Here is a 14356-nt window from a genome sequence, read left to right on the forward strand (position 1 = left end):
GGGCTAGGGGAAAGGAGAGAAGGGAATGGGATTAATATGAGAAAATGGAAAAATAGGAACAAAATCTTTGTAAATAGGGAGGACTGGAGGGGTTGAAGGGAGGGCTGGGCAAAGGTGAAAAATAAGAACCAAGAGAGACTCTGTAAAGGTGCAAATTTCCAATGATGAATGTCATTATATTGTATACCAAAAATGTACCAATGATTAGAATGAATAATCGATAATGTAAAATAGGAATAAAAGGTCCAAAGGGCTAGGGGTAGTGGGAGGCACAGGGGAAAGGAAAGAAGGGAAAGGAAAAAATGATGAGAAATGGAAAAAATGTAAATAAAGTCTTTGTAAATAGGGAAGGGTGGAATGGGGAAAAAATAAGAACCAAGATGCATTATGTAAAGGTACAGTTCCCAATGAGAAATGTAATTGTGTTTTATACCTACAATGTACCAATGAAAGAATTTAATTTAAAAAAAAAGAAATCCACTCCAAACATTTCAGAAATATTAGCTACAAGAAGATATGTGGGGTTTGATTGGAGCAGCCAGAAATCAAATATACCATAACCCATCTTGAATTTAGCTTCTTCCAAAACCCTTTGTCCCCAACAAATTTGCTTCTTGATTATTTATAGAATCAGAAGTTAAAGGACAGGGGAATAAACTTAAATGCAATTTCAGCTGTTGCCCACATCTCATTAGTCAGTTGCCAGACATCAGCATTAATGTGCCCAAGTTATAGCTTTTTGCTTTGCTCCTTTCCTCCTCTTCCAGCGGTTTATCCACTGTTGCCTTAGGTCAAGGAGTAGACCCTGGAGCACAGGGATGCTCAGCTGGAGAATAAAACACGGAAACCAGCAACTGCTGAGTACACACTGGACCCAGTGCACAGGTGCTCAGGTAGTGTCCTATGGGTACAACTGCAGGTATTCAAGGGACTCCCTGTACACAGAGGTACAGCATCTTCGCACTGTGATTCATCACATTGTTGGGTATGGACTTGTGTATAAAAAAACACCACCACAGGATTATTTCAATCCACATGCAGCTACTCACAGTCTAGTATAGCTGTCTGTCACAACCGAATCCTCATGGAGTAAAGAATTTCCACCTATCGTCTCATTTAATCTTTATGACAGTTCTGGGGGACCTTTGATGATCATTACCCCTAACTTACAGATGAAGAAATAGCTTTATAAAGAGACTAAGAACCTGCCCTTTGTAACTCTTCAGGTGAATTGTGGGGAAGGACTCAACCATGACTCCAGAGCCCATGGCCTTAGGTCCTCCAGCTCTGTCTTACTCACCAGTACGTATGATGTGTTCCACTATATCAGCTTCCATTCTCTGTAGCTTGTTTTTGTGGTGTCTATGATGAGCAGGCTTTGCTCTTTTTCCAATAACAGAATGTTTGAGAAATAGTGTTCTTATTTTAGAGATGATTTATAAGGGATATCCACAGTTGACATATAAACTACCTCCATACTTCCCTTAACTAAGAAACAAAATAGAAGGTCTTTTTTCCTTCCTTTGCTCTTAAACGTGATTGCACTTATATTGGAAGAGATGCTAAGGCAGATGGCATCTTAAAATAGTTTTAGAAAATATGTTCATTCATGAGTTAAAATTATAGAACTCTTCATACCAGTAAGATTCTCCAATGACATTAAAAATATCTTAGCTGTCAAACTAAATCAGCTAGCTCTTTTCCTTACCTCTCACCTCTTAGCTGCGGTTGGCTAAATGTTTGCTTATAAAGTTGACTCTTGCTTGTGAAGTAGTTTTCTTATATTTCCCTTCCAACTCACTTTTTCCCTAAAAATACTTACTGTCTGAAATCTTTTATTCAAATAGGAACACATCACTCAGGTTGGAATACACTGTTAAAAGTTAGTAATTTGAACTGGAGACAGTTGAAATTAGTGTAAATTTTAGTTACTGAATATTTGAAACAACGGTAGTGTGGCTTTTATATGTAAACAGTTTTTTTAAAAAAGAAGTGATAAAATATTAGTAATTATATCTTGCTTTAATGGATCACTGAGAATGTTTTATAAATAAATCACCAGTGCTCTGTGCTAGATGCTCAATAGGTCACATTTCTTTTGCTTGTTTTCTCTAAGGTATGGAGGGTTGGGAAAGGCCAATTTTGCTTTAATTTCTTAGTCCTACTGAGTCTTCCAATCAGGTCATTTGTTGGGGTGTGGGGAGTCCTTTCCCTGTGGACTGTAGAATATTTAACACTATCTCTGGATTCTTCCCATTAGTTATGAATAGCAATTTCTTCCAGGTATGATAATCAAAATTATCTCCAGGCCTTGCCCAGTATCTCTTAGTAGCAAAGTCACACTAGGTTGAGAACCAGTGTTCTGTGATTCACTAGACATCAAAATATCAAGCTGAAGTATAGAACATGGCTAAGATCTAAAGCTAAGCTGAGTTCTTTTTATTTTCTGATGACTTGTCCACATGTCATCTTACCAGGCCTTCCATCACCATTTTATTCAAAAATTGCACAACTCTGACTGCTGTGCTCACCCCATAACACTGTATTTGTCCTCCCAGTTCCTTCCTCTACCTGAAATTACATACTTAATTTTTTAATGTCATCTTCCTGCACTAACGTACAGGCCTCACGAGAGCAGAATATATCTCTCTTATTCAGTTCTATAACCCCAGAGCATAGATCAATACCTGGCACATAATCTGCAGTCCACAAGTAATTGTTGACTAAATGAATAAATTATTCACAGCCACTTGCTGTAAAAAAGTAAGGAGGATATTAAAGATCACAAGTGTACCTGAAAATAAATTAAGAGAATTTTTATTGATGAGGCATAGCTTCAAGTACCATCATTCTACCTAATGGTTCTTATAATTAATTATTTCATAATTGAGATTTAAGTTTTTCCCTCATTTTATGTAATTAGTCTTACTAGAGCCTATTTTTCATGTCAAGCAAACACTGGCTTCAGAGAAGAAAAAGCTTTGAGCCATGAGGAAATGAGAGAAAGCAGAGATGATGCATGAAGGAAGATAACAGTAGGAAAATAGCAACAATTTTCATACAATCTATCACTGCAGATATATCAAAAAGCAAAGGGCTACCGTTAGGTGGTTTCACTGGAAGGTACAGAAGGACAAGGACAAAATTCTTCAGAAGGCTAGTTTGTTTTAGAACAATTGAGTGTTTTGAAACAGCAATGCATCCATTCAGAGTTTAAAATTTATATTTTCAAAATTTTATTTTGTACTTATTTTTTCAACTCCTCATTTTAGCAAATTATAAATAGTTTAAGTACCTTCCCACTTAATCTTTTGAATTAAAGTAGTTGCCATTAATAGTAAGTCTATACTTCATCATAAAAATGGAACATACACACATGCACACACTCACACACACACACACACACACACACACACAAATGGAACACAGAATCCTTGGCTTAGTTATAAGAGGCCTAAAAATGATTGGGCTAAAATACTATGAACTTAGTAAATAGGAAAGATACACATTTTTCCAATTGTGTTTTGGTCTTAACAAGTTATGGACATGTGTGCTGGCAAGGTGAAGAACACAGACTCTTCAGACTACGTACTGAACACCACTGAAATTTTGTGTGACAAAAACAAACAACTTGGCCATGGACAGATGAAAGAATTTACTAGTTGCATCAATGAAGGGTCTGTGGTGATTTATATTTCAAAAAATGCTAATATCAAATTTGTGGCTCTTATTTGATTGGAGTGGTATCATGTGTTTCTTAATTATAATATCCAGTTTGCTCTTTGTTTTTTTGTACCAGGGATCGAACTCGGGACCTTGCGCTTGCGAGACAGGTGTGGTGCCACTGAGCTAAATCCCCGGCCCCAGTTTGGTCTTTTAATGAACCTAATGTTTCTTACTTTTAAACTTAGGATCAAGATAATAAGGATGCTAGATTTTTGTTTGCTTTCCTTTCCTTATAACTGCTTTTTGAGATACATGTAAAATTCTGGAGAGTCTAGAGCAGCTCTGGAATTGTAGAGTTGGCATCTGCTTATTACATATTTGTTAGGGGATACGAAGATGAACATGATCTAGCCCTGCAGTCCAGGGAACATGTCTTTAATGGTTTCCATTCTTGAGATGGTCTAGTGCAAAATAGTTTCCTGGAAGTGTTAGAGATTCAAGGAAATCATGGTTCTTTGACCTTTGAACACCCAACAGAATGCTTACACCAATTGGTTTGGCCTAGTGACATTTTTATTATTATTTAGGACTTACTTCTTGGGAATTTTTTTCAAATAAAAATGTTTTTCATTTATCTCATAAATTATTTTATGTGGCTTTTATGTTTTCTAAGTACATAATCACTTAATGAAGTTAAAAGTAGGATTCCAGTGTTAAAGATGAAGGAATAGAGCTTGTCTCAAATAGATGATGATTTTTCCAAAGCCAGAAAGTCCTTTTTTGTTTAAGTAGAAGGCAGTTCAACCAATATGTTCAATTAGATCATGTCTCTTACAAAGAATAGATTCATGGACTAATGGAGTTTTAGAGCTGTAAAACAGATGATCTAGAAATCTGAACCAGTATACATCTTTCTGCTAATCATTGAGTAATAAGACTCTTACATTCATTTCTAATGACTTATTGGAATTTGGGTAAATGAAAATAGAGTTGAAATGATCTATTTGCAGATCTTCTGACATGTCCAGTTAATAATAGTATAAAGCCAAGAAGTCAATTTAAAAACCTTTTAGGAGCAAGATAAAAGTAATAATTTTGACTCTGAGATATGGTATGGATATAATTATGGACATAATGAAAGCAGTTGTCACTGGATTGCATAGAGCTTTTTTCAATCACGTTAACTGTATTACCAAATAATTAAAATAGAATTTGAGGGAAGCTTTGCAGGAATGGTTCCCAGATGTGAGTGAGCTAATTTTTATCACTTGATTAGAGATAACCTAGTGTTTTAAGGTAACTGGAACAAAAAAACATGTACTTCAGTAGAACCTTCAGGAAGCTGGTATTTTTTGCCTTTCTTCCTTTTACCCACAAGTTATTTAAAAAGATAGACTGTGAGTTCTTTGTCATTCATAATATGTTACAGCTTTCTGGAAGGTCGATGTGAGAAATGATTCTCAGAACTTGCTGGGATAAAGTGGCCATCATAACATCTTGACCACAAGGAACATCTGTTTACCAGCTTTGCTTTCTTTGACCGGGTGTGGGAGTTCTTTGGGAAATGATTTTTTTCTTTTGACAGGCTTCTGTGCTCAAGGCCAAATTGCAAAGATAACAGTATAGTGTGTTCATCTTTGTGTTTGTGTATGTGAATGTGTGTGTGTTTGTGTGTTTAAGTGTTCTAAACCATAAGCATAGTCATATAAGAATGTGTTCTGTTACTTCAGGTAATTTGAAAGTCATTGACATTTCCACATATGTGTAGATATGATTTTTCTTTTTGTCCCTTTTTAGTCAATTTCCAATTTCTAGAAATCTTTATATTTTTAATATAATGGATTTGACATGGCATCTTTGAAGAATGAGCACCTTATTCAAACAGTTCTGCCTGTGTCTTATTTATGGAGTATTGTGAAATGAAGAATATCTTATGTGTTTTCATCTCAAATAGAATTGTGAAGTTATTCAAGGGAGGGTGAAGTTGAATTTGGGAAACATCCTGATTTTCCCTTTGATGACATTTTTGATTTTAAAAAATCAGAAGTGTTTTCCCTTCTATTTCTCATTTTTCTTTTTCTTTTTCTTTTTTTTTTTTTTTTTGTCAGATTTCCATGGCTAAGATTTCCATGAGAAAGTCAGCTTAAATGGAAAGGTTTATCTTAGCTGACAGTTTCATTCCATGGTCACCTGGGTCCTTTGCTTCTATCCCTATGGACACAGAAACATCATGGCAAAGGAAAACTGCTCACCCCATGCCAGCTAAAAAGCAGAAAAAGAGCAAGAAAGAATTTGCTACATGCTGCCCTCCTCCTCCCACTTTTATTCCATCCAGCACCCCAGCCTATGGAGTGGTGCCACCCACATTCAAGTTGGGTCTCCCTCCTCCGTTTGCTGTCCCACATGTCAATCATCTCTGGAAACTCCCTCACAGATACACCCAGAACTGTGCATAACTAATTTCTTTGGCATTTCTCAATCCAATCAAGTGGACAATCAAAATTAACCATTATAGCTTTTGCATACTCAACATTACCAAGATATTATGAGCAAACCAAGTAATAGGTATTTTATTTATTAATCTCTTAAGTTAGTAGTAGTTTTCAAAATTTAAAGAATGCTGCAAATTGATTATATTTTAAGTTTTGTTCATATTACTGGGATTTCCTTCTTTCCTGGTTTAGATTTCAAAGCACGTTTATCTTTCATGCAAAATACTGTAACAGTTCAGAAATGACTTGAAAATGTTTTGTTCCCAAGTATTTGACATAGTGCTTAAAGAAATGGGGACTGTAGAAACTAATATTTATAAAGTTTATTCCTTCATATTTGATATCTTTTCTCAGTAAAGGAAAAAAGACATGTAAATCAATGTTCACTTCATAGAACAGTATGCTCTGGGTATTTACTACTGTATCTACATTGATGTTCTTGGATAAATATTGTAGTTACAAGCACCCTTCCCACATTATCTGAGTCTGCATTGTTCACTTATAAGGTGAATGAGCCTAAGAGTAGCATATACATTCACTGATGAAATAACTAGTTTTAAAAAGTCTTATTCTAAAGCACCATCCGGTTAATGTTTCTGTTCATCATTTTGAGAATGATTATAAGATATTTACAATTTAATACAAAAAATACAATACTAAATATATACATACAATCCATATAACAAAGCAAATTGATTGCAAGATCTTTAATTGAAAGAAATTAATATTGAAAAACTGCCTGAATCACATATAAATCAACTGATGAATGGGAATTAGCAGAGTCAGACAAATGAACAGTTGAAGATGAGAGAACAAGGATGGATGAGGACATAAGATATTTTATATGAGAATTATTTCAGAATGAAAGGTAAAGAGAAGCTCTTGGGAAAATCGATGACTTTTTAAAGTATTTTTGCAATAAACTAGTTTAGGCTGACCTGTTATATAACTTTATACAAAAATTTATGTCCTGAAAAATGAACATTTGATCTAGTCTTTCTGCAATTATAGCTTTAGTTTATAGCTGTACTTATAGTTTAAACTTTGTTTCTAATATAATACCCCAGTGTGCTCTTTCTCACTATTTTGATGAAAAAGTATATTGAACCTTTTCTGTTAGCAATTATTCTCTAATAATAAAGACCTCTGGAGTAAAGCTACAACTGTGAGTTTTCTATCACCACTACTTATGAATGGAATGTGCCTCCATTGGCCCCTCCATTTAAACACAAATTATTTGTCTCTTCAGAATATTTATTTAGCACAAGTATTTTCAGTTCTGGTCACACATTAAAATTACCAGAAGAGTCTTTAAAAATAATGAAGCTAAGTCCCAGGCCCAAAACAATTAAATTAAAATCTTGGGGGGAGTAGAGCTTGAAATAAATCTTTTAAACTTGCCATGATAGGTGCTGCTGATAGTACATCAAAAGGGCGTCAAAGCTAGGAGCATTCAGCTTTGCAGCTGAAGAAATGAATGGAGATTTGAGGTGTATCCTGACCATACTGCTTTAATGTGTTGAAAACTTTTAGGTTTTTCCTTATATAAATCAACTTTTAAAAACGAGTAACAGCATATTAGATCTTTGTTGACAAGAAGGAGAAAACTCTTAGGTAAGACAATTTTCTTCTATATCTCACACTAGATATTCCATTTATTTGTTTGTTTTCTGTCTTTAGACAAAGTGCATGGTTCTTTGTGTCTCTGTGTATTTGAGGGCCTGATAGGCCTTCTAATCTCTATTGGCATATTCCATTGTGCATCCTGTGGTAGCCACACAGATGTATTCTGCTTTCTAAATAAGTGGTACTTCATCAGGGCATAATGCTTTTGATGGAGCTCTCCCTTGCCCTTGGCTGTTCTACTCATCTATTCTATTAGTTAGCTTCCCCATTGTTGGGACAAAAAAAACCTGTCACCTGTAATGTCCAAAAGAGGCAGAGTATATTTTGGCTTGAGATCTCAGGGATTCCATCCATGCTTGGCTGGCTCCAAGGCAGGAACATCGTGATGGAAGGGCATGATGGACCAAAGCTGCTCAGTTCATGGTGGCTGAGAAGCAGAGCAGGGGAGCAGCACCAGAGAGGATGGGGTCAGGGACCAGATAAAGTACCCAAAGTCACACGCTGGAGAAGTGATACTGGGAATTGTGCTATACTAATCCCTTAGGTGCTCATAAACCAGTCAAGTTGACAGTCCAGGTTAACTGTCACATCTGTCTGTCACAGGCCCTCCTGGCCAGTCAGAAGACCATCTCACATTCTGTAGCGTAGCTCTCCCATCAGCTTGTTCTTTGAAGAGTGGCTGTATTATATTCTTCCCTAAGTGGAAAAAGTAATTTGGTAACATTAGATATATGGCAACTTCATACTAAGTTAGGAAATAATGGAAAAGGGGATAAGCATGGGAGGAATCTCAAAATTTTATTTAATTATAATAAAAAATCTATGCAGATTTATTTCAAAAAGTAAATTTTCTTGGTCATGTCACAGTTCTACATTTGGAATAAGCTAAGGATTCTAATATCTGAATTTGAGGTCCATCCCAGCTGAATAGATTAGTGAATATGTAAACAATTTTGCTGTTCTTTATGTTTATACAAAAGAGATATCAGAGATAATTAAGACACATCCACACATAATTTTTCCTTTCATAATTCAGTTTTCCAGGATTAGCTTCAACTAATGAACACTGTTTAGTTAGGATGATATAATTTTTCATATTATTAGTACATACTAAGTAGACATTATATGTTAGATTTACGCATTCCTTTTATGTACAAATAATGCTTCACAAAAGGTTTTATAAGAATTAGAGTTTTGGGCCAGGGATTTAGCCCAGTGGTGTTGCCACCTGCCTTGCAAGCACAAGGTCCCGAGTTCCATCCCCAGTACCAAAAAAAAAAAAAGAATTAGAGTTTTGTGTAGATCGATGATGATTACTAGAAAATTCTTATTAGTCATTGCTCTGGTTTTTAGCTTAGATTCTGACTCACAGCTCATTGCTGACCAACTTTACTTGGGTTGTGGGACAACAACCATGTTATTTTACTTTTTGTGTGTTTACATATGTGACAAAACCTAAAAGTCACAGAATGTGTGTATGGTGGGATCATGAGTTAGGTCTCCAAATCATCTGCGGGCTGCTTCACAGCAAAGCTTGACAAAAAGGAAGCCTTCACATAAGAGATGGAATTAAGAAAAGGTACAGGAGATCAGAGTGGTTGTTCATGATGGATGAAGAAAATACACAGGGATGTTACTAAGGGAATTTTTTAGAAGGGGCTTTAACAGAAACCTGAATTCTAAAGACCATGTAATAGCTACGATATTTCCAGGTGTGGTGGCGCATGCCTGTAATCCCAGCACTTGCGAGGGTGAGGCAGAAGGATCGCCATGAGTTCAAGGCCAGCCTGGGGTACTTAGTGAGTTCAAGGCCAGCCTGAATTACATAGTGAAACCTTGTCTCAAAAAAACCAAACCAAAACAAAACAAAACAAAATAGCTAAGACATTCAGTATTTTGCTGATAGTCTTGAGTGTTGTTAATTTTTTTAAATCCTGGAGATCATTATTAAAATTTTAAACATGTTTCACATATCAGTTACATAACCCAAATCAGATTTTGCTGTATCTGTACTATACCTCCAACATTTTCCTATTGAGTCAGAAAATTTAGTTTATATTCTTGTTATAGCTTATGTTTGGATGTTGCCCCAAAGCTTCATGCGATCATAGGTGGGGCTTTTCAGAAGTGGTTGAATCTAGTGTGTGATGCTGGGATTAAGGGTGGGTGATAACTATATCAGTCCACTGATTGGTTTGGCCCCACTCTAATCTCAGTAGTCTAGATTATAAAAGGGGCAGAAAAAAGCTGCTAAGGTCTCTTGCTTGCTTTATGACCTTCTTCCTGCCATAAACTCCTCTGCATGCCTGTCTGCCACACCACCCTGCCTTTGAGCCAGCTGATTATGGACTGAAATTGCTATAAATTGTGAGCTAAATAAACCTTTCCTCCTTTAACTTTGAGTGCGGGTATTTTGTCCTAGCAACAAGAAAAGTAACCAAGACAGAATTTCGTACCAGAGAATTGAGGTCATTGCTGTGACTGTACTTGACCATATGGTTTGAGAACCTTTGATTTGGCTTGTGGGAGGGGGAAGAGTTAGGAAAGGTTTGGAGATGCCAGCTGAAAAAGTAGAGCTGGAAAACCTTAAACCATCCTTGAAGGGAGATTCTGGTCAGAGCTTAGAAGACCAGAATTCTGATAGAAACCCTCCAGGTAAAGACCAGGATTAGGAAGTTCCAGCTGGGAAGAAGGACTGCATTGGCTTTTGGACTCCAGAGAGTGTGTTTGCTATATGTTGGTAGAAAGTTTGTCTGCATTTTGCTTATGTCCAGAGACTTTGCCTGAGACTGAGATTAAGGGCAGTGAGCTAAGTAATCTTGCAGAAGAAATTTCAAGGCAGTCTAATGTTGAGGTGGTGGCGTGACTACTGTTGGGGGCTTTTAGCCAGATTTATGTTGAGAGTCAAGAGCAAAGAGCCCAGCACAATGATTCAAAATGTGAGTTTGGCCAGAAAAGAAGCTCCAGTAAAATTGTGGCCTGCAAAGATGGAACAGATGAGAAATTGATCACTGAAAAGACTAGTAAGAAAAAGCCAAGCATTTCAGAAGATGACAGAAAAGACAGCCTGAGGACATCACAAGTACCAGCAGCCTTTGTACTTCAGCCTTTGTAGCCTCAGAGTTGCAAAGGTGAAAGACTTTGCTTTGAGAAGAGAGCCCAGAGTACCATGGTCCAGAATGGTGGCGGCCTGGGGAAGTTGTTCCTTGAGATTTGGTTCTCAGGCACCTGACCACAGCCAAGAGAGAAGGAAGCCTGACAGCTGCTCCAGCTGGCACATCAGTTACATGCAACATCTTCTGTCTGCATTTGATTCCAGCTACAGTAGAGGTCTTAGTGCTGACCTCATTGGGAAGGTGTGTTGCCCCTTTTCAGGCTTTTTCTGCCCTGTCTAAATTCTGTTTTGTAATAATCTTTCCTTGTCTTATGTCTTCTTTCCTTCAGTAATAGATGTGCTTATTTGATTGCAAAGGAGAATTAAAAATATGAGCTGATTAAAGTCATGTTACTTCTGTAGTGGTTGTATACTTAACATGGCCAATGAGCAGCTTTTTTTGTTTTGCATTTAATGTCATTAGGACCCAGACAGGCCTCAACAAAGGGCACTAATCAGTCACATGCAACATCTTCTGTCTGTGTTTGAGTCCAGCTGTAACTGGGATCTTTGTGCTGATCTCATCGGAAAGGCTAGCTGCCTAGCGAATTGGCCAATTCTAATCCAAACCAAGTGAGTGTCAGCTGTATACCAGAAAACCAAATGATGGCCTTGTGGAGAAGGAGGGATCTTTCAGCACTGATGACCTCTTGTCTTCCAAAAATCAGGGTCTTTGATCTTGTCCACTGATATCCTCTAAGAGGCAGGCCATGTCTGCTCCGTCTAACTCCCCTAAAAGCAACAAAGCCTACCAATGATCAGTAAAGTGCAGTTTTCAAATTCTTGAATGCTTAATGATTGCAAATGATGTTTTCACAAGTGAATTAAATAGGTAAATATGGTATTTTCAGTGAAAGTCACTTATCTTTTTGTCTCTGCTCTTACTAGATTTCATCCAGACCCACCCAGAAAATGAGCTTCTTATGTTGTCAGTTCTGCATTGTCATAGAAGGTTACACCACTGTTTGCCAAAATAACAGTCTGAAAGGTCTTTACAAGCTCACAGGGATTTTTTTTTAAAAACCCTGTTTGGATTAAGCCTCCTTTTTAAGAGTGTCAATATATATAACAATTTTTTGTATATTACTGGAGTCTCTCTATTTTCTCTGATTACTGATTTTTCTAATTCTGCTGAAGGACAAGTGGCAAATGTGGGTTTCCAGAGATTTTTTTAAATTTGCATTTTGTTGTACAATAAAGCTTCATTTGAAACCTTTTTTCATGTTTTTGTTTTTGTTTTTGTACCAGGGATCAAACTCAAGACCTTGTGCTTACGAGGCAGGCAGCAGCACCGCTGAGCTAAATGGCACTTTCATGGTTTTTTTATAGACATGGGAAGTAGTTTCCCACTATTGAAAAGCTTCTTGGAGGTTTTTTGTTGTTGTTTGCTTTTGTTTTTTAACTTATATAAAATTTTAGATTTTCCTTACCAATTATGAACCTTGTAAAAAGAATCAAGCTTTTTAATTCTCAGGACGATAAGCCAAGAAAAAAATCATTCATTGTGTGGCCAAATGACACATCAGAAGACAACTTTGGGTTTTTTGTATGAGTCCATTTGTTCAACAGATACTTTTTTATCTTCATGCAAGTGAGTTACAGGCTTCTTGAAATCACCTTGTTTCAAAGACAAATTTTTGGTTAATCACAGTTGATATTCTGTAACTCTAAACTAGAACCTTAACTAAAACACTTTTGGAATCATCACCAGCTTCCAGTTACTTGTCAATGGTAGATATAGAACCCTGTCTGCACGAGAAATCATTTACTGCGCATATGGACAAAGATGACTTAGGTCTATGTGTTTATGGTTGTTTAATACCACTATGACTGATTATATTGCCTTGAATATTGTCAAAAGCATTTTTCTTATTTATTGGTTTAGTACTTAGCATGAATAGAATTTTAGAGCTGGAAAGAATCAACAATAACAACAGTGTAAGATGAGTCTTTCTCACATTATGTTGAGCAAAAGAAAAAACAGAACAAGAATACATCCTGTGTGGGCCGGGGATTTAGCTTAGTGGTTTCGCCGCCTGCTGCACAGGCGCAAGGACCCAAGTTCAATCCCCAGTACCAAAAAAAAAAAAAAAAGAATACATCCTGTGTGACACCATTTATATAAAGTTAATCAGGCAAGACAGTCTGTTATGTTAGGATTAAGGATGATCGTTACCTACCTAGGGTTCAGAAAAGAGGGGTTAGGGATTGAAATGGGACAGGAGGGAAGCAGCTTCCATTTGTGGAAATCCATTAAGCTATACAATTATGATTTGTGTATTTTACAACAAAAAGCTCAAAATAATAACAGTTGTGAGATAATTGGCAGGAGGAAAGCCAGATGCTGTAGTTAAAGTGAGGTGTGTAGGGAGGGCTCAAGATGGGGATGAGAACAGAGGAAAGACAGTTCTAACCCAGCACCACATTTTAGTGCAGAGGAAAGTTCTCCAGAGAATGAGTTAAGCCAAAAATTACACAGCTACTCATAGACAGCCTTTATTAACTTATATTATATATGTGTACTGAGCACATACTATCCACCTACATGGAACAGAGCACCAAAATATACTGGGAACTAGAGTGACCAGGTAGACCCTGAGCTCAGGATGTATAGAATTCAAGTCTTCCAAATGATGCTTAGATGACCTGTCTACATTCAGTAGACATCTGAGGTCATGCTTCCTTGATTCACATTCTCTTCCTATTTCAGAAAAACACATATTTCACTTTTCTAGAGTGCAGACTGAACTTTCTTCCTCTACTTGTTGCATGTTTCATTATGTTGAAGGAAGAATGTTGAGAATTGAGTGTAGTTTGATATGCATTACAAGAGACCTTGGTCTTCCAGAAACACTGATGATGATATAGGGGGAAGAGATGTAACTCCCAAACCTGCTAGATATACAGAACGCGAGTTTGTGTTCTCTAAAATCAAAGAATGAATTCTAGGCACAATGGAGGTTAAGAGTAGGAAAAATTTATTGGAAGAAAGAATGTTTCTGCCTAAGAGAGACAGAAGGAGGACTGGAAAGTGGGTTGCCCACTCACCCCACTTTTCAAAGTTGTTTTATACAGCAAAGCCATGTGGTGAGGCAGGTACAAAGTGGGACAAAACAATAAGACCCAATGGAAATTTACAAGGTGGGCATGAGGTGGGGCAAAACTATGACCAACCAATAAGATTGCAAGTACAGTCACCCAGGTAATATTGATTAAATGGGGATCAAATCGGGGAGCAAGTCACGTAGCAAGCATGCAAGGATTTTCAGTAAGGGTGGGGGTCAGGGATATTTCCTGGAGAGGCTGGGTTAAGACTTTGGCCCCCCCACCCAGGTGATTGATACCTGTTTAGAATATCAATCACTGCTATTAATCCTACAAGGGTGTGCTAATTTCTCTCCTTTTACAGTGCTGGCCT

At 37.0% G+C, this 14356-nt stretch overlaps 2 protein-coding genes across 11 annotated transcripts in view; both read left to right on the forward strand.

Annotated features, from left to right (window-relative positions):
- Sncaip (synuclein alpha interacting protein) overlaps positions 1 to 14356 on the forward strand; it is a 151399-nt gene that overhangs the window by 37965 nt on the left and 99078 nt on the right. The window lies entirely within an intron of this gene.
- LOC147826630 (uncharacterized) overlaps positions 1 to 14356 on the forward strand; it is a 34330-nt gene continuing 19974 nt past the window's right edge. The window contains exon 1 of the mRNA XM_087180513.1: positions 1 to 14356. This exon is cut by the window's right edge and continues 19974 nt beyond it. The gene's annotated coding sequence lies outside the window, so the exon portion shown is untranslated.

The sequence above is a fragment of the Heterocephalus glaber genome, unplaced genomic scaffold, assembly GCF_053883595.1.
Source record: "Heterocephalus glaber isolate CG9 unplaced genomic scaffold, H.glaber_assembly_v1.0 deba00001463, whole genome shotgun sequence".
Classification (NCBI taxonomy): domain Eukaryota; kingdom Metazoa; phylum Chordata; class Mammalia; order Rodentia; family Bathyergidae; genus Heterocephalus; species Heterocephalus glaber.